This window comes from Nicotiana tomentosiformis, chromosome 9 (assembly GCF_000390325.3).
Source record: "Nicotiana tomentosiformis chromosome 9, ASM39032v3, whole genome shotgun sequence".
In the NCBI taxonomy this organism is placed as follows: Eukaryota; Viridiplantae; Streptophyta; class Magnoliopsida; order Solanales; family Solanaceae; genus Nicotiana; species Nicotiana tomentosiformis.
This window is the reverse complement of record NC_090820.1, coordinates 62,618,165-62,637,017: the sequence shown is the minus strand read 5'-3', so window position 1 is coordinate 62,637,017 and position 18,853 is coordinate 62,618,165. Positions and strand designations below refer to the sequence as shown.

The following is an 18,853-nucleotide window of genomic DNA, read 5'->3' as shown; positions in this document are numbered from 1 at the left end:
AGGTCACGGGGCCAATGGTTTTGGTACCCCTTGGAGCAGATGATGATGAGCCCGGAGCTTCAGCTGGTGGGCGTTCTGAGGATAAAGGTTCAGAGTATGACCCGAATGGGTTTGAGTAGCAGGGTGTTTTTCTCTCTACCTTACTTTTGTTTTGAATTCTTATATGCATCGGGGACTATGCGTAACATAAGTGTGGGGTAGGGGAACTACTGTCTGAGTGTACTTGTATACAATTTTTCTTTCTCATTAGTTCTTTTATTAACCCGTAGTTAGTAGTAGTTTAGTTTAGAGTAGTAGAAAATTAATGGAAAAAAATGAAAATATAGAGAAACAAATCAGAAAAATCTCAAACTTTTCCCGATGGTGGATCTCTTAGAAAACTTTCTTGAGGGATTAAGGTCTGATTAAAAACACCAAAAATATATTCTTTTGCTTTTATTAGGATATCATAAGTAGTAATTCTCTTGGTTTTTCTTTGGGCGCCGATTCTTATCCAAGGGTGTAGCTTTAACCAGGTATATTGGTTTTATCTTTTTAAGCGTAGGATAGGAAGAAAACTGAGTTGCTCTAGATACCTGTTTTCATGTTTGGTGCTGGTATATTAGGCTATGGCATGCGCTATATATTCATGTTATAGTTGAATTGAATGATGCCTAAGTGAAAGAAATAGCTTACTCTGTGATGCCTTTTCTCAGGTTTTTGACTTGTATGTCACCTAATGCATTGTTGATTAAAATTCTCAACTATATGTGCTGCTTGATTTGAGAGTTGAACAGAACCATCTTGATATAGTCATGTGCAATGAGTGTGTAAGGGTTCGTGATATTCTATGCCATCCTGTGTAGTCTAGAACTTTCCCTCTGTGTTAGTCAAAACACAATCTTTAAGTTGTGCTAGTCTAGGAGATGACGTAGGCAGTTCTTTGCTCGATCATAGATATGTTTGTCACTTACAAATAAAAGTTTTCCGTTGTTAGGCCAATTGAGCCTTTAGACCTTTTCTTTGGCACCCACATTACAAGACACATCCCTAATTTTGTTCTTAACCTAAGCTTGTTGAATCTTTACCTTCGAAGACACTTAGGTGCTAAAAGAATTAAGGTGAGATATTGGTAAGTAGCTTTCGAGTGGAACCATGAAATGGCCCATAAGGTGCACTAAAGTTACAGAAAGGCCACTAGCCGATGAACTTTAATGTAAGGAGTGTGTGTAGAAAAAAAAGAAAAGAAAAATGCAAGGAAGGATATACAAATAATGTGGATATTAAAAAAGAAAAAACACACATGCTAATCTTACTAATTTGTGCTAGTGGGGATGTAGAAGTGCTTAATTGAAAAAAAGGCCATGTTGTGTATACGTTGTTGCAAGTGAATTGGTTGAGATGAATATGTGCTCGACTTGTGAGTGTAGTGTATTAAAGTGCTTAGGAGGGTTAGTCACTATTCCTAAATGTATCCTATATTACAACCCGAAAATACCTAATTGATCCTAGACTTGGCTAGCTTAGATTAGTGGCAATGTACACTACATGCAAGCTTATGGAATGACCACAGGATGCACATGAACTTCTTTATGAGAGTGAGTGACTTTTGTTTAATTGTTTGATGTCCTTAATTTATGTTCAAAGTTATTTTTGAATGTGTGGACTATTTCTATATTCACTCTCTATTATTTGTTGGTGAGGGCACATGGTCTCATATGAGATTGGTGATGTTGTTAATTTCTCTTGTTGGGTCAGTGTGCGAGTTGAGGGTGCTTAGTAGTAACGAGTAGGCACTTGAGGTAGGGTGGTTATGGGTGTGTTGTTGGAATTGGTTGATTGAAATGTTTATACTTGGGTTGTTGAAAAGGGGAAGAATGTGAATTTCGTATGTTCATGCTTGATTGCCGGTATCGATCATAGTCAAGGGTAAAGTGTATGATCGAAAATAATTGAATTGATCCTCCATAGTTGATATGTAAAGTGTTGGGGTGTAGTTGATAGTTCCATTGCTCGAGGGCGAGCAAGAGTTTAAGTATGGGATGTTGATATTCAGCTTAAGGTATATATATTTATATGCATATTGCCTCGCATTTTACTCATGTTTCATGGATTTTGTACGTGTAATATAATGATTTATGCTAATTCGTGGTATTTTTATGTGTAGGAGTCACCCAGAAGCAATGTGGGGATAAAGTGCACGTGTTGAAGCAAAAAGAGAAAAAAGAAGAAAAAGGCGCCCACACCAGTGCGTGGTGCTGCTTGGGGCGCAAATTGCAGACCTGAATATTTTTGGCCAAGGCCAGCGCCAAGTCTAGCGCGACGTGCTACCCTGGACGCTGGGTGATGGGAGTTTTTCCCACTTCGCTCGGGACAAGGTTTTTTAACTTTATTATGAGTGGCTTGTCACGCCCCGACCTCAGGGAGTGCGACCGACGCTCAACCGAGATACCCTGGTTAAGAAAGCCTACTAGATGCCTTCTACCCAACCTTGACCATTAAAAATATAAGAATCAGTACAAGTGATAGACATGAGAAGAGTCAAGTGTTCCACAATCTTTTTTCATTACTAAAGGATATTCATTTATGATTTCAAAAATATTACAAGTTTATAGATATGATGAAAAACATGTTTGCCAAATACCAACACTTACTAGTTTAATTCCCAACATCATACACCACCCACAACCTGTCTACGGAGCCTCTAAGTACAATAGAAGAGAAGAATGGAAGTGCCGACGACAAGGCCCCGACTATACCTCAAAACATAAAGTACAACATCAAATGACATGAAGCCCAAAACAGAGTAGGGCTCACCAAATCTGCTGAATAGAGAGTAACTGCTAACGAGGATCAAAACTGCCCGCTGACGAACCACCTGCATCCATTGAAGATGCAACGCCCCCGGCAAAAGGGACGTTAGTACATATGGAATAGTACTAGTATGTAAATCTATATATCCACTTTCAAAATAGAATGCCAATATAAGAAAGGGAAAACCATAGAAACAACAAGTCACAATTAACAATAACCAAATGCCCAGTTAAAACATAACAACTTTCAAAATATGAAAACAATATATATATATATATATATATATATATATATATATATATATATATATATTGGGTTGGGAGATCATTAGCACCAATATACCACCGTGCTTTTAGCACGGAGTCCGATCACAGCCGATCGGCGGAGATCATTAGCACCAATATACCACCGTGCTTTTAGCACGGAGTCCGATCACAGCCGATCGGCTAGGCCATCTCCCCACGAACAATGTGGTTTGATATATGATGCGAAAAAGGTGTTACCAAGAGTAGTACCACCATGTGCACAACATGGCGTCTGATCACCACCCGACCGACTAGGTCGTCTCCCCACATATGCCGTGTAAGTCGACATTAATTCCAGGGCTATCAACAATCTCATCCCAATTAAGGGGAATAATCACAATCACATCAATATTTCAATCTCATCCCAATTAAGGGGAATAATCACAATCACATCAATATTGATCTCATCCCAAATAAGGGGAATAATAACAATCCACTCCTACACCGGCACGTGTAGTTTCGGGTGTGGGCCTTACGACCCACCCTTCCTCGGTTGGCTAATGATACTCCTAAAAATATTTTTGTTTTGCACACAAGGGAAACAAAATTACAAACATATGTTATATTCACCTCATTATCTTTCACAGCAAAAATACCTTCATTAGTGCTTTCAACCATTCACAACATCGTTATTTCCTTGGCTCTCTTGGCCATACTTATGATTTTTCATTCATGGCACGTGGCCGTATCACATATTCCACACTTTCGTTTCTTTACTTACAAGGATTATCATCACAAACATCAACATATTGAATATTCCAGAATTCATAACTTCAAGTTCATTAGTGATGGAATCTTTAGACACAATAGGCTTCTTCAAAAAGAATGGGGAAACCTGATCAACAACAGAAACACACGTTAAAATCATAAACGAGCGGTACACCATTTATTTTTGAAATACTTTTTCCCAAAAGGGCAATACACAGTTTCAGCTTGTGAGTAGGTAAGAACTTGGGTTACATTGGAATTGCTTATAAAGGAGAGCATGGTAATTTACGATTGGAACACGAATTTGATTCAAGTGCTCTAGTTACAACAACCATGGCCACATTTTATATCTCACTCTTACTTCTTCGACTTCCGAACTTAGTCATAGTTTATCAGCAATAAGGATACTTGGAAATCGAGATTTGATATGTATATGAACAATAAGAGTCTTAGCACATTGAGTTTTCTTCCACAACTTGGCATAATAACTTGCAATAAAACATGATTGAAATCATAATATTCCGACACATTGGTACACATTTGGAGTATTCGGTACACATTTCTAGTGCACATCTTTCAACACAAGCTTACTTGGAATAGTAAAATTTATAAGGAATAACTCAGAACATGGGGAACTAGGAACTTGGGCCAACCACACTTAAAACTTACGGGGACATTATGGAATCCGATTCTAAAAGAGAAGTTTATCCAACATACCTTGTTTGAGATTTCCTTAAGTTACTACAACGCCCCACACTTCTAGCAATAATAATCTAACGAAGATAGCGAATATCGGTAAATAATTATATTCCCATGGTGTAACTCTCCTAGGAATTTTGTCACACCTAGCCTGCAAGATAGACTACGAAGCCCTACAATGGTAATCCCTTCCTCCCTCAACCAATTTCAACAAGAACTACCCAAAATGGTTTATTAACCCCACATACTACAAGCTATTGGCACATGCATGGCCTAATTCTAATCCCACAATATACTTAGACCCTAAAATAACTTGCATGGGTGGTATAGGACAGGAATTTACCCGGATAGATGATAATCTAGTGATTGACTTTCCTGATTCTTGAATATTGGTGCAAGAATATGTGATTAGAATGTTAGGTTTCCTCCTTCTCTCTCTAAAATGCTCTCACCTCTCTCTAAAATCATAAGATAAATGCCCCAAAATAAGCCCCAAAGGCTATTTATCAAAATGGGGTCGGGTTACAAAACAAGGAAAATGGACCCTCCGAACTCAGGTCTGCGGTCGCAGAAATGACCACAGAACAGACATGCAGTCCGTAAAATGGACCACGAAAGTGATGCCCCAAAACTGGGATGGTCTGGATAGGTTTGCGACTGGCCTGCGGTCCGCAGACCACTTATGCGGCCAAAGAATGGACCGCATAATCACCCAACAATATTCTTCATACAAAATCTACGATGGATGTACGGACCGCAAAATGGATATTGAGACCGCAGAATGGGCCGTAAAACGACCTTCAAAATTCAACCATTCTTTTGCCCAACTCTGCGATGGGTATGCGGCTCGCATAATGGATTTGCGATCGCGAATCCGACTACATAATTGGCCCTTCAGCAAAACAATTTCCACCAGCACCTCGATGCATTCTTCAACACAAAAAGTCCGTACTGCGGCGAGCTTGCAAGTTGCAAAGATTAACTACTACACCCGTACTCATTACCCGACCTCGGCACCACCAAACTAGAATCCCTTGGCAAAATTTTACGGGGCCTTACATGGTTAAAACCCATAAGTTTTGGGGTTGTGATTTAGCCATGAATATTGTTGTTCGAAGTTGACTTTACCTTGATTATAGTTCGCTAATATATGGTTGTTTTGTTAATTTTGTGATTAATTGCTTAATTGTCTAGCCAACAATTAGGTTCTATTTACTATCTATGCAATGCTTGGGAAAGCTACGTCTAGATTAGAGAAAAATTAAAGAGGGCATGATGTTAACACTTAGTGTGGGGGGGGGGGGATTTGCGGTTAGGATTGGAATATACCAGTCACCATGCTCAATTGAATATCGTAATCTTAATGTGTTCTTAATAGATTAATTCCATAGGAATTTAGGTGCTAATCTATTATGAATAGGCGAGTAGTAATTTATGAGAATATTACGAGAGCAATTACTCGATTAATTAGCAACCATGAGTGAATTTTATGAAAGGGAGAGTTAATTAGAACGCAATAGGATTGGTGAATCGATCACAACCCTGGAATGTTCATCTCTACTGAATTCTCAACAACAATTTTCTGTGTGTTTAATTAGTTAATTTTTACATTCATTGCTTAGTTATAATCACACTATTAAACTCTGTTTGACTCGACTATGGTGAAATTAGTAGGTAGTTAACACAAGTCTCTGTGGGTTAGACACTTTTCTTATCATTATATTACTTGTACGACCACATATACTTGCATATGCATTTGAGAGCAACATAGCCTATTCTCGACGAGGAAGTGACGAGGGTATGACAAGATACTTACTATTAACTTGTGCAAGTAATAAGCAGAAAGTAATAGCAATAGAGATATGATTAAATGCATAAGATCAAATAATAGAATACATAATAGGGTCCACAAAAATAACGACATGGAATAACCTCGTGATGCAAACATCACAAAGTAAAAACCACGAACAAGAATTTAACATAAGATATTAATCTGTTGTGGCGCGCAACCCGATCCAACCTCAATACAATTGCAGTATACAACCCGATCCAAATCTAAATATAAATCCATATGAAAACACCCACGAAGAAACAAACAACGGAATAATCATAAATAATGTTGTGGCATACAACCTCTGTCACGACACAAAATTTCCACAGGATTCGTGATGTTGTTTAACACCGCTTGCTAGGCAAGCAATCAATCAATAAGCAAAAATGAACTTAAGTAACAATATTAAATAGTCTCAATAACAGAATAATAATAAATAATTGAAGTCAATAGCAACAAATACAACTAAAACCATCCCATGACCTGGTGTCACCGTGTACATGAGGGCTACAGAATTTAAATACAGAGTCTGATCTTAACAATATAGCAATGTCTGAAAGATAGAACAGTAATTAGCATGAACTAAGAGCCTGCGAACGGAAATAACAACTACCTCTAAATCTCCAAGAACTGGTACCGGTGCTGCTCTCTAGAAATTACCTCTCTCAACATCATCTGGATTTGCACATAAAGTGCAGAGTGTAGTATGAGTACAACCGACCCCATGTACTCAATATGTAACAAGCCTAACCTCAGGCTGAAAGCAATGATGAGCTTAGCAAGGCCCAATATTCAGTTCCAATAACCAATAACAATATAATAACGTCAAAAGGAAGATAACTCAAATAATATCAAGTTCGATCGTTTCACAATAAGAGAAGAAATAAGCATGCTTTTCAATAATATCAGTTAACATATAAATTCACCCACAGATATCACCTAAACATGGTTTTCTTAATTTATCTATGATTACAAGTTCAACACATCAAATAAAGATATCAATTACCAATATGCATGAGGGGAGAAACATAACATTGTACCTGCATGACCAGTATACATGCCAGAATGAACAATATCGCAGTTAAATAATCAAGTATACCAAATCTCAGCACATGTCTAGTGTCTGGCTGAATTGCCCTTTACCCATCACACATAACAACTCTCAGTACTGCATGGGTGCCTGACACAAGTCCCTCACCAAGAACATATATGACCCGTGCACCTGCACCCACAGGTTAATACCTGAATCCAGAGGGGTGGGTCCTAGCCCAAGCACTAATCGGAACTAAGTTAACAATCAATATCACTTAGCTCAATATGGGGCCTGGCGCACGCAACACCTCATAATCAATACCACTCAGCCCGATGTGGGGCCTGGTGTACACGTTACCTCATAATCAATACCAAATCATCTCTATGGCCTAAGATCAGTCATCAACCGCTCAATATTCAATTATTCACATCTCACAATACTTTGCTCAAACCGTGTCACACATATAAGGGCATCAACAACATATGAGATAACATATAAAGAATGCATAGAGATAGAGATATAATATGCGAATGTAGCATGATGACTGAGAATATTACTACAATTAAGCCAAACAACTCAATACAGAAAGAATAGCCCTATCATGTCTCAAACCTATAAGCGTATAGCATAGACATGATTTCTAACATGAATTATAGCTCAAGTAGTCATACAAGTTGAGAAAACAAGGAAATAATGGGACATGATAGCAAAACAAGGCACATAATAGCCTAAGGTCTACTCGGATCATGAATAACCTCTGTGTACGCATCTACACCCATCACCTAGCACGTGCGTCACCCCCAACATGTATCAAATACCATAGCCAAGGGGAATTTTCCCTCAAACCAAGTTTAGACAAGTTACTTACCTCAAAGCATATGAATTAATACTCCAAAAAGCCTTTCCCACGTGAATCATCCTCCAAACGGCTCGAATCTAGTAAAAAAAACCTCAATAAAATCAAACACTTCTATAGAAATTGATTCCAAACAATAAAGATCCAATCTTTATTAAATTTCACAAAGTCAACCCCGACCCATACCTCGGAACCCGACAAAAATTACAATCCTGATTACCCATTCCATCATGAGTCAGAATATACAAGTTTCATCAAAATCCGACTCCGAGTCGGGGTTCAAATATCACTTAAATCATTCCCTAAAATTTCTCATAAAACCTGAATTTTATCCCTTAGATTTCATCAAACAAAAGTCAAAATCAAGAGTAGAATCATGAATATGATAAAATCCGAGTTAAAAACACATACCCAATTCAAGTGGGTGAAAATTGCCTCAACAATCACCTTAATCCAAGATCACAATCTCAAAATATGATAAATGAAGTCAAACCCTCATTTAAAAATGCTCTGACCAGCGATTCTCGCTTCTATGGCCCGACTGTCGCTTCTGTGACATTGCATTTGTGAAAAGATCCTCGCAGATGTGCACCTGACTAAAGTACCCGACCAAGCGCACCTACGACAAATATTTCGTTTCTATGGTACCACCATTGTGACCTGCGCTTACTTTTGCACTATTGCACATACGTCCAAAGCTCCGCATCTACGAACACTGCTACCCTCTGCTATTCATCGCATCTGCGATCGTTAGTCCATATTGCTAGTCTTGCACCTACGCACCATACCTCGCAAGTGCAAAAGTACAAAATTCTAACTGCTAACCCAATCTCAAATGATCCAAAATTCATCCAAAAGACTTCAGAGCCCCTCTGGACCCCGTCCAATCATACCAACCACTCCCAAAATATAACACGGACCTACTCGAGGTCTCAAATCATACAAAATAACATGAAAACTACAAGTCGCATCTCAATTCAAGCTTAATGAACTAATCAAACTTCCAACTTTTAAAACTCATGCTGAACCACGTCTAACCAACTCAGAATGACCTCAATTTTTTCACAAAAGTTCTAAATGACAAAACAAACCAATTTCAATTCCCGAAACAACAATCCAAGCTCAATAATATCAAAGACAACTCGTGGTTAAACTTATGAAAATTCCAAACCTTTAAATTTTCAACTTTCACCAATTAGAGCCAAGTCAACCTAGGAACCTTTAAATCAAAATTCGGAGATACCTCTAAGTCCAAAATCACCATACGAACCTATTAGAACCATCACAACACGAATCCGAGGTAGTTTACAACAAAGACAAACCTTGGTCAACTCTTATAACTTAAGCTTCCAACCATGGAACTAAGTATTCCAATCCATTCCAAAACCTTCCCGAAACCAAACCAACCATTCTTGCAAGTCACAAATCAACAAGAAAGCATACGTGAAGTATTAAATAAGGGAACGAAGCCCAAATACATAAAACGACCAGACATGTCATTACATTCTCCCCCTCTTTAACAAACGTTTGTCCTCGAACGAGTTTAGAATCATACCTATGATATCAAAAAGATAAGATTATCTGCTCTGCACATCATGCTTGGTCTCCCAAGTCTCCTCCTTGATTGGTTGACCTCTCCACTGAAGCTTTACTGATGCAATATTCTTTGACCTAGCTTTTGAACCTGCCTATTCAAAATGGCCACCGACTCCTCATCATAAGTCAAATTCTTATCCAATTGCACCGAGCTGTAATCCAACACATGTGACAAATCCCCATAGTATTTCTGAAGCATGAAAACATGAAACACTGGATGAACTCCCGATAAGATGGGTAGCAAAGCAAGTTTGAAGGCCACCTCACCAACTCTATTAAATACCTCGAGAGGACCAATATACCGAGGGCTCAACTCACCCTTCTTCCAAAATCTCATCACGCCCTTCATGGGCGAAACTCTGAGTAGAACCTTCTCCGCACCATGAATGCCACATCACAAGGCTTCCTATCAGCATAACATTTTTGCCTGTATTGCATAGTATAAATCCTCTCTTGAATCAATTTCACTTTCTCCAGAGCATCACGAACCAAATCTATGCCTAATAATCTAGCTTCCCAGACCAACCAGAGAACGACATCATTTCCCATATAATGCCTTATCTGGAGCCATATGGATGCTCGACTTATAGTTGTTGTTGTATGCTAACTCCATTAATGGAAGAAATTGATCTCACTGGCCTCCAAAATCTATGACACGTGCTATCTACATATCCTCCAAAATTTGAATGGTTCGCTCGGACTGCCTATTTGTCTGAGGGAGAAATTCGATGCTCAACTCAACCTACATGCCCAATTCACATTGAACCGCTCTCCAAACTAGCAAAGTAAACTAAGTGCCGTGATACGAGATGATAGAAATAGGTACACCATGCAAGAAGGCAATCTCCCTAATGCAGATCTTAGACAACTACTACGAAGTGTAGGAAGTCATGACTGTAATGAAATATGCAGACTTGGTCAGTCTATCCCAAACCTACCACAAAGTTCTCAATGTCTGTGGCAAACCTACCACAAAGTCCATAGTGATGCGCTCCCACTTCCACTTTGGTATCTCAATCTTCTGAAGCTAATCACCAGATCTCTAATGCTCATACTTGACCTGCTGACAATTCAAACACCGAGCAACATATCCAATAATGTATTTATTCATCCTCCACCATCAATAATGCTGCTTCTGTTCACGGTACATCTTCATAGAACCCAGGTGAATAGAATATCGTGAACAATGAGCTTACTCAAGAATCAACTCTCTAAACCCATCCACATTAGGAACATAAATCCGACCGTGAAGCCGTAACATATATTCATCACCAATAGTCACCTCCTTGGAACCACCTTGCTGCACTGTGTCCTTAAGGAAAAGCAAACAGGATCATGATACTGACGAGTCTTAATGCACTCAAACAAAGATGACTGTGAAACAATACATGCAAGGACTCTACTAGGCTTCGAAATATCAAATCTCATGAACCTGTTGGCCAAAGCCTAAACATACATAGCCAAAAGCCTCTCCTTGACTAGAATAAATGCTAAACTCCCCATACTCTCTGCCTTTATACTCAAGGCATCTGCCACTACCCCAGATGATAAAGAATGGTGATATCATAATCTTTCAACAACTTCAACCATCTCCCTTGCATCAAATTCAAATATTTTTTTAAACAGATGCTGGAGACTCCAATAATCCGTATACACCTCACAAGACACTGCATATAAGTAATGCCTCCAAATCTTGAGCACGTGTACAATAGTTGCTAACTCAAAATAATGTACTGGATAGTTCTTCCCGTGGGCCTTCATCGAGAACGATGCGTAGGCAATCCCCCTATCGTCTTGTATCAAAACACATCCAATGCCAACCCACGAAGTATCAAAATAAACTGTATATGATCTCGATCCTGAAGGAAAAAGCAACACTGGAGCGGAGCGCCCTTCTGAGTCAACTTCGTTATTGGGGCTACAATAGATGAAAATCCCTATACGAAGCGATGGTAGTAACTAGCCAAACCCAAAAAGCTCCAGATCTTTGTAGCGATAGAAGGCCTGGGCCAACTCTGAACTACCTCAATCTTCTTTCGGTCCACCTTGATCCCATGACTAGATACCTCATGACCCAAGAATGCCACCGAGTCTAACCAAAACTCAAACTTTGAGAACTTAGCATACAACATCTTCTCTCTTAAAGTCTGGAACACGATCCTAAAATGCTGCTCATGCTCCTCCCCACTACGGGAATACACTAATATATCATCAATGAACATAAAGACAAAAGAATCCAATTAGGACTGGAACACACTATTCATCAAATGCATGAAGGCTACTGGGGCATTAGTCAAACCAAAATACATCACCAAAAACTCATAATGCCCATAACGAGTCCTGAAAGTTATCTTAGGAATGTCCGAAGCTCTAATCTTCAACTGATAATACCCCGACCTCAAGTCAATCTTCGAGAACACCCTGGAACTCCGAAGCTGATCAAATAAATCATCAATGCATGGAAATGGATACTTGTTCTTGATGGTGAAATTGTTCAACTGCCTATAGTCAATGAACATTCTCATAGAACCATCCTTCTTCTAAATAAACAACACTGGTGCACCACAAGGTGACACACTAGGCATGATGAACCCCTTATCCAGCAAATTTTGCAACTGTTCATTCAATTTCTTCATCTTCGCTGTATAGGACTTATGTGTTAAGGAAAACGTGGTTTGCCAATATCCTTAGTGCCTGTTTTTGACCGGTAGTAGCATTACCTGGGTACTCTTGTCTGAAAGAACCTTTTGATGTTATGATACCAAGGCTTACCATCGATGATAATGTTGCAAGAGCGTCGGCAAATGCATTCTGGAATCTGGGAACATGCTTGAATTTGACCATGGGGTGCTCCTCAGTGCCTTATTTTCTCTTCATAACTGCGGATTATATTGCTGGTACCAACGAAGTAATCAATGGTCGACTCTTTTTGAATGAAGTGCTCCGTAGACCACACTTGTAGTAGTAGGTTGCAACCCTTAAAGAAATCATACCCCCTCCGAACATGCTGATAAATCCCTGAACATCTCTTCCAACAGCATTGGGAAAGAGTAACCCTCAAATTCTCCCAAAATGTGGTCAAGACGAGAGATAGCACATTAATGTTGATCTGCCCTTTTTGCTGTGGAAAAACCAGAAGGCCAAGGGGCGAAGGCTCTCCCACATTTCCCTATAGCACTAAAACCCCTCAAGATGTAGATTATAGCTCTCCAGATGCTCGAATCTATCGAACAGTTGATCTAGACTTATCCACCCGTCTTTGACGTTCCTTAGATTCCTGCTGCTTTCAATCCAATGTATAGAGAAACCTATGACCCGACATGATGACCGACAGTATGGGCTTTCATCCAGTGAATGGAAACTCAGTAAAGCTAGTAAACTCCTTGAGTGTAGGTGTTAGCTCACAGTCGACAAAATTAAAGACCGCTTTAGCCAGATCCCAGAATTTTATCAACAACCTGGTAAGTACTCTATTAGCTGGGACATTCATTAATACAGTCAGTGCTCCAAGATGTGTCCTAATTCTGTCTCCATGCGCTCGCCAAATATTCCTCCACCATTATTTCAGCTTGTGTGGGGCTCCTATAACCATGCTAATCTCAGAGATATCGTGGTTGATTTCCATCTAAAAGGAGGGAAAATGCTAGGTATGTGTGTTGCTCTAAATCCTTAGGGGTCGTTTGGTTGGAAAGTAGTTATCCCAAGATTAATTATCCCGAAATTAGTTATCCCGGGATTAGTTATTCCACCTTTTCATGGGGATAAAAACACAATACAATTCCGGGATAACTAATCCTGGGATTATTTATACCACAGTTTTCTACCAACCAAACATGGATAAACTCTTCTTAAATTTAGTCACGGGATTAATTATTTCTTATCCCTCATACCAAACGAGCCCTTAGTGTCTTAATCTAGGTTAATTTGTCATTTCACAGAAGGCATGTCATTATATGCATGACCTATTGAAGGGAGGCTTTCCTACTTGTGAGTTAATGCCAAGGATCGACTACCCTAGGGTGTATGCAGTATGACCTACTTTTACTAAGAGTAGAGTGTTCCCTAAACTTTTGGAGTGGGGCTGAATAACTGCGAAACGTCACGTTAGTTGACCTCACAATGTCATTCTCTAAAACTAGAGAGTTTTGAAAAGAAGGTTAGGAAGGGTGAAAAGATAACCCCTAAGCGTGATTTGTCTATAATTCTGTACAACCAAGACTTGATAGGAAAATGTGATGAGAATTTATAAAAGTAGTAACAAGTAATTGTGATAGTCATCGATAATAAATAAAGTAAGTAAACACATATTTGCAAATTATGAAGGCATTTAAGAATATAGTAAAGTGTTAAGCAAACAAAATATAAACAAACCACCCAAGTGTTTAAAATCTAGCCTAAGTCTGCTAAGGTCAGAACTTAAGTGTAAAAAATTCCCAACAGAGTCGCCATGTTGTTGCGCCCTATTTTGCACAAGTCAAAACAAAATACAACTTGTGGTACCTCTAAAGTTGATAAAAGAAGAGTCGCCACCTAATATTTAAAGGTATACTAGGGTACCTATAAGTCTATAAAGATCATTATCTTAATGGTCCGCTAAACCAAATAGAATCCGAGTAAGGGTTCTAGTTATTATAAGGGAAAGGTGTTAGGCATCCCTTAAAATCTACATTAAAGTAGTTCCTTAAACTTAGGCTAAATGTGGGAAAAAGAATTGTTTATATCTTAGTCAATTAATGATTAAGGTTACTAAGTGGTTTATGTGAAAGCTAAATTAAAAGGTAAAATTGGTTTATTCTTATTGAAAAGTGCTTGTTTCAAAATATATTTACAACTTTAGAAAAGAATGTTTGATTTTAAAACTATGTTGTAAGACTTATTTCAAAATAATGAGATTTTTTTAAATACAAGTCTATGTTGATACTTGACCCTTTTTGTGTCCAAAGAGATGTGAAATGAGGTATACCTTGTCTGTTTTTTGAAGATTCGTTTGGTATAAATCAAATTTATTTCCCAAAGTGATTTTTTATCCTCCATAAAAATCCAGGTCTTATTGGTATTGCAATCGTTTTTCTTTCCGAAACGATTTAATTGTTGAATTTGCCTAAGTGATTCATTGGAAGACCTTTTCAAAAATCCTTTTTGCTTAAATCAACTAAATTCTGCAAATGCCTTTAAAACAGATGAAACTCATTAGGAAGAAGTAAAAGAAAAAACCTTTATTGGCGAAACAATTAATGTGTATACTCAGGCTTTGAAAGTCATTAGTCTTATAAAACAAATTCGATCAGCAGTAGAGTTCAGTACAGTGACGCAAATAGAAGAGTAGGCAACCTAACTCAGTTGTCTTGGTCCAGAGTTTACCATGAACTTCACAGGCACAATGTGTTCATGCAAAAGATGAAAAGAATATTTTCATTAGCACTTGCATATGAGAAATAAAGCAGAATCATAAAACATGAATATAAATATGATATAAAGTGAACAAATCAAAGACAAATTTATTTGAGATAATCCTTTATAGATTAATCAAAGCCAATGACCATTGGTTAGAGTGAACCATATTCACCTACAAAGTCTCCCTATGAACCCCTGACACTTCAGAGTTCACAAGAGTCTCTAGGACCCCGAGTAGTGCTTGTGCCAGAGAGGAGTCCCTTGATAGTAAAGTTAAGATCACAAGCAAAGTCATTGATAACTAAATGTTGTTCCTCCATAAAGGAAACACACAAAGTTTGACTTAGAACTTTTACACAAAATAAACTAGCCAAGGAGGCCCAAACATGAACCACAAACAAACTTCTTACAACACAGAAGGTCCAGTGTAATGACTTAAATCATGTAAGCATGAAAGATTTAAGAACTCAGTCAAGTGATCGAAGCACAAACAATCTCAGAATAACTAGACATATTGATAGATTATCATTAATGTTAAACAATCAGTTAGGTAAAATGACATAAATAATCAGGGCACTGACACATACTTCAAATTCAAAGTATCCTTAGTAAGTGATCACTGTTAGAGTACATGATACATGATTATACCATCACACATACGATCTCAAAGTTTTAAGGGTTTCAAAGGCTCAAAAGTCAACTCAAAATCATTTTTCATGCCATAACAACTACATAACCCTCTTAGGAATCACTGCTCCAAACAAAAATAATAAAGAGAGAGTCACAAAGTAAAGGGTGTTAATCATATACTCTTATAGGCATGGTTGCTATGTTAAAGATGCTTTCAATTTTACGATATTAGCTAGAGTTTAGCAAGAAGTGAACATTCCAAATATGTATTCACTTATTAGGTTCCGACAGAGGCCTAACACTTCACTAAGGATAGAAAAGAACAAAACAACAACAAACATGGCCTTTTACACTTATAAAATCTAAACCATCATGAATCAAGACTTACAGGAAACCGAAACAACTTTTGGACAGTCACCTAATGACAAGAAGACATTAGTTCATGATCAAAACATCATTGAATTTTAAGCTACCTAGGCCAAGCATTTCAGACTCAGAATTATCCTCATAAAGGTCATTCTAAAAGAGATGACAACAAGAGCTATTTAATAGGATAGAGTGATCAGATTTTAATCTCAAGTTGAACCCTATAGGCATGGTATCTACAAAAAGATAGTATATGGTTAAAGAGAAGGGCACTTTCATTTAAGATTAACAAACAGCCTGGATCAACAATGTTTAACTGACATGCAAAGAAGCATAAACTTCATCAGAATTTATACTAATAAAACATGATAAGCATAACATTTATAATAACAAAACAATCACACGATCGTGAAGAGTATCATATATAACTAGTATCAACTAGGAAAACACATGATTGATTCAAAATTAGTAGTTATTTAACAAAATGAACAGGATCACTGTCAAGCCATGAAGTGTGATAATGCAAGGCAAACAAATGTCATAAACATATTTCACATCTTGTTCATACCAACAAGACAATGAAACACGACTGTCAATACAAGAATCACAACACACATTAGACTAATGTAGATAGAATAACAAATCATGAGAAGCGTTTCACAGAATTTTATCATGAGAATGAGATTGAAGGCTCGCTGACCTTCCTTAGGGCAGCAAACTAGGGTGTTGACTTTAGCCATTAAGAACCAATGCCCACAGTCAACTCAGGAACCAATTACCTCAACCAGAATCGAAAGAGAGAAAAGAGAAATTAGGGCAAATAGACAGAGTTTTTAAAAGCTTTATTGTACTATATTTACTTCTATTGTTCGATGGTTAGGTGAGGCATTTAAGATTGTATTTATAGCAAAAGATTGGACTTACAGTTTTGAGTTTTTAGATTCAAATTCGATAGAAAACAAAGAATAATCATGAGTGTTAATGAAACATCTTATGATAGTATTAAGGGAAGAGGATAAAAAATCGGTGGAAAAAGAGAGTGCAGATTTACCCTCTCAGAATAGACTAGTCGTTGAAGACAGTGACCTCCAGACAAAACCTTTACCCAAAGGTCCATGTGTTTGACCTCCGGGTCATCGATCGTCATTCTGAGGTTGGAGATTCACTCGAATTAGAGGGTGAATGTGAGCCTTAATGTATGATCTTGAACAGAGGAGAGTGTAATGATGAGATTCTGTTGATTTCACATTTGAAGCTATGGTTTGGGAGTTTTAAAAGGGATGATGAGAATGAGAATTTTTTGCTGGATTCGTGGCTTAACAGTGAGGGTGGTGGTCTCACATTTTTCTTTTAGTGTTCTTGCACACATTTGTGTAAGGTTTCAGAGACGGCAGAGAGGAGAGAATGAGAGGAGAAAGGGGAAATGGGGCGGCTGGCAAAACGAATGAGTGATTTAGGGTTGGGGATGGGGGAGGGTCCGATATGTTTAAAGTGAGGGAATGATCTTGGGTCGTTGGATGGGGTGGATCAACAACTCATGTTTTTTAGTTTAAAGAATTAAAAAGAAAATAATTATAGGGATAAAACATGGACCGCTGGATCATTTTGATCCAACGGTTGAGATAAAAGCTGACGAGTTTAAAATTAAAGGGAAAAGGCACGATTAATCTAGACCATTGATTAGTTTGATCAACCGTCCCTGTGTAGTGTGTTTGGTTTGTGCGAGGCTTTCGGATGCTGATGTGGCGGGAAGGGATTGGCGGAGAGGATGTGGCATGGATTTCCAAGTAAGGAAGGGGTGGCTTGGGCCTGGTCAAATTTGTTGGATTTTTGAAAGAAAGGGCTAGAAATGAAATTAACCCCATAGCCACTTTAATCAGAATTCATCAATTACAAATGTAGCCTATTTGAATCATAACCCCTTTTTCATAATTAAATTGATTAAACTTCTTAAATTCCAATAAAATATAATAAAGTACAATTAACAAATTATTATAGACTAATTTCAATTTATCAAAATAGTCAAAACAAAAATCTTATAGTTATATATATTAAAATTATAAAAAGCCGGTTAGTTAATTAATTTAAATAATAGAGGTGATATAATTGTAGTTATTTTAAGACTAAATTATTATTATTTAACTATAGGCATATGATTAATATTAATAATAATTATTACTGATATTATTACTTATATTATATATTTTAAAGAAAAATAGGTAATTTGAATAATAATTTAAAAAACACTTTACTACGTTATTGTTGATCAAGAAGCGCAACAAGTTAATTAGAAAAAGGGAGGGCCAAGATTGGTCGTCAACAACATAATTAATAGCTCAAGTAGTCATACAAGTACAGAAAACACGGAAATAACATGGCATGATAGAAAAAACAAGGCACACTATAGGCTAAGGTTTACTCGGATTATGAATAACCTCGGTGTACGTATATACACCCATCACCTAGAAAGTGCGTCACCCCTAACATGTATCAATACCATAGACAAGGGAAAATTACTCTCAAACCAAGCTTAGGCAAGTTACTTATCTCAAAGCGCGTGAATCAATACTGCAAAAAGCCCTTCCCACGCGAATCAATACTCCAAATGGCACGAATCTAGTAAATAAACCTCAATAACATCA

At 37.7% G+C, this 18,853-nt stretch overlaps 1 long non-coding RNA gene across 1 annotated transcript; it reads right to left on the bottom strand.

Moving 5' to 3' along the window:
* Nucleotides 1–6,755: 6,755 nt before the first annotated feature.
* On the bottom strand, nt 6,756–17,694 carry LOC104113064 (uncharacterized). Its single transcript, XR_011410866.1, has 3 exons — nt 16,912–17,694; nt 8,238–15,188; nt 6,756–7,093 (listed from the first exon to the last, which is right to left on the bottom strand). It is a non-coding gene; the product is annotated as an uncharacterized lncRNA (long non-coding RNA).
* Nucleotides 17,695–18,853: the final 1,159 nt, after the last annotated feature.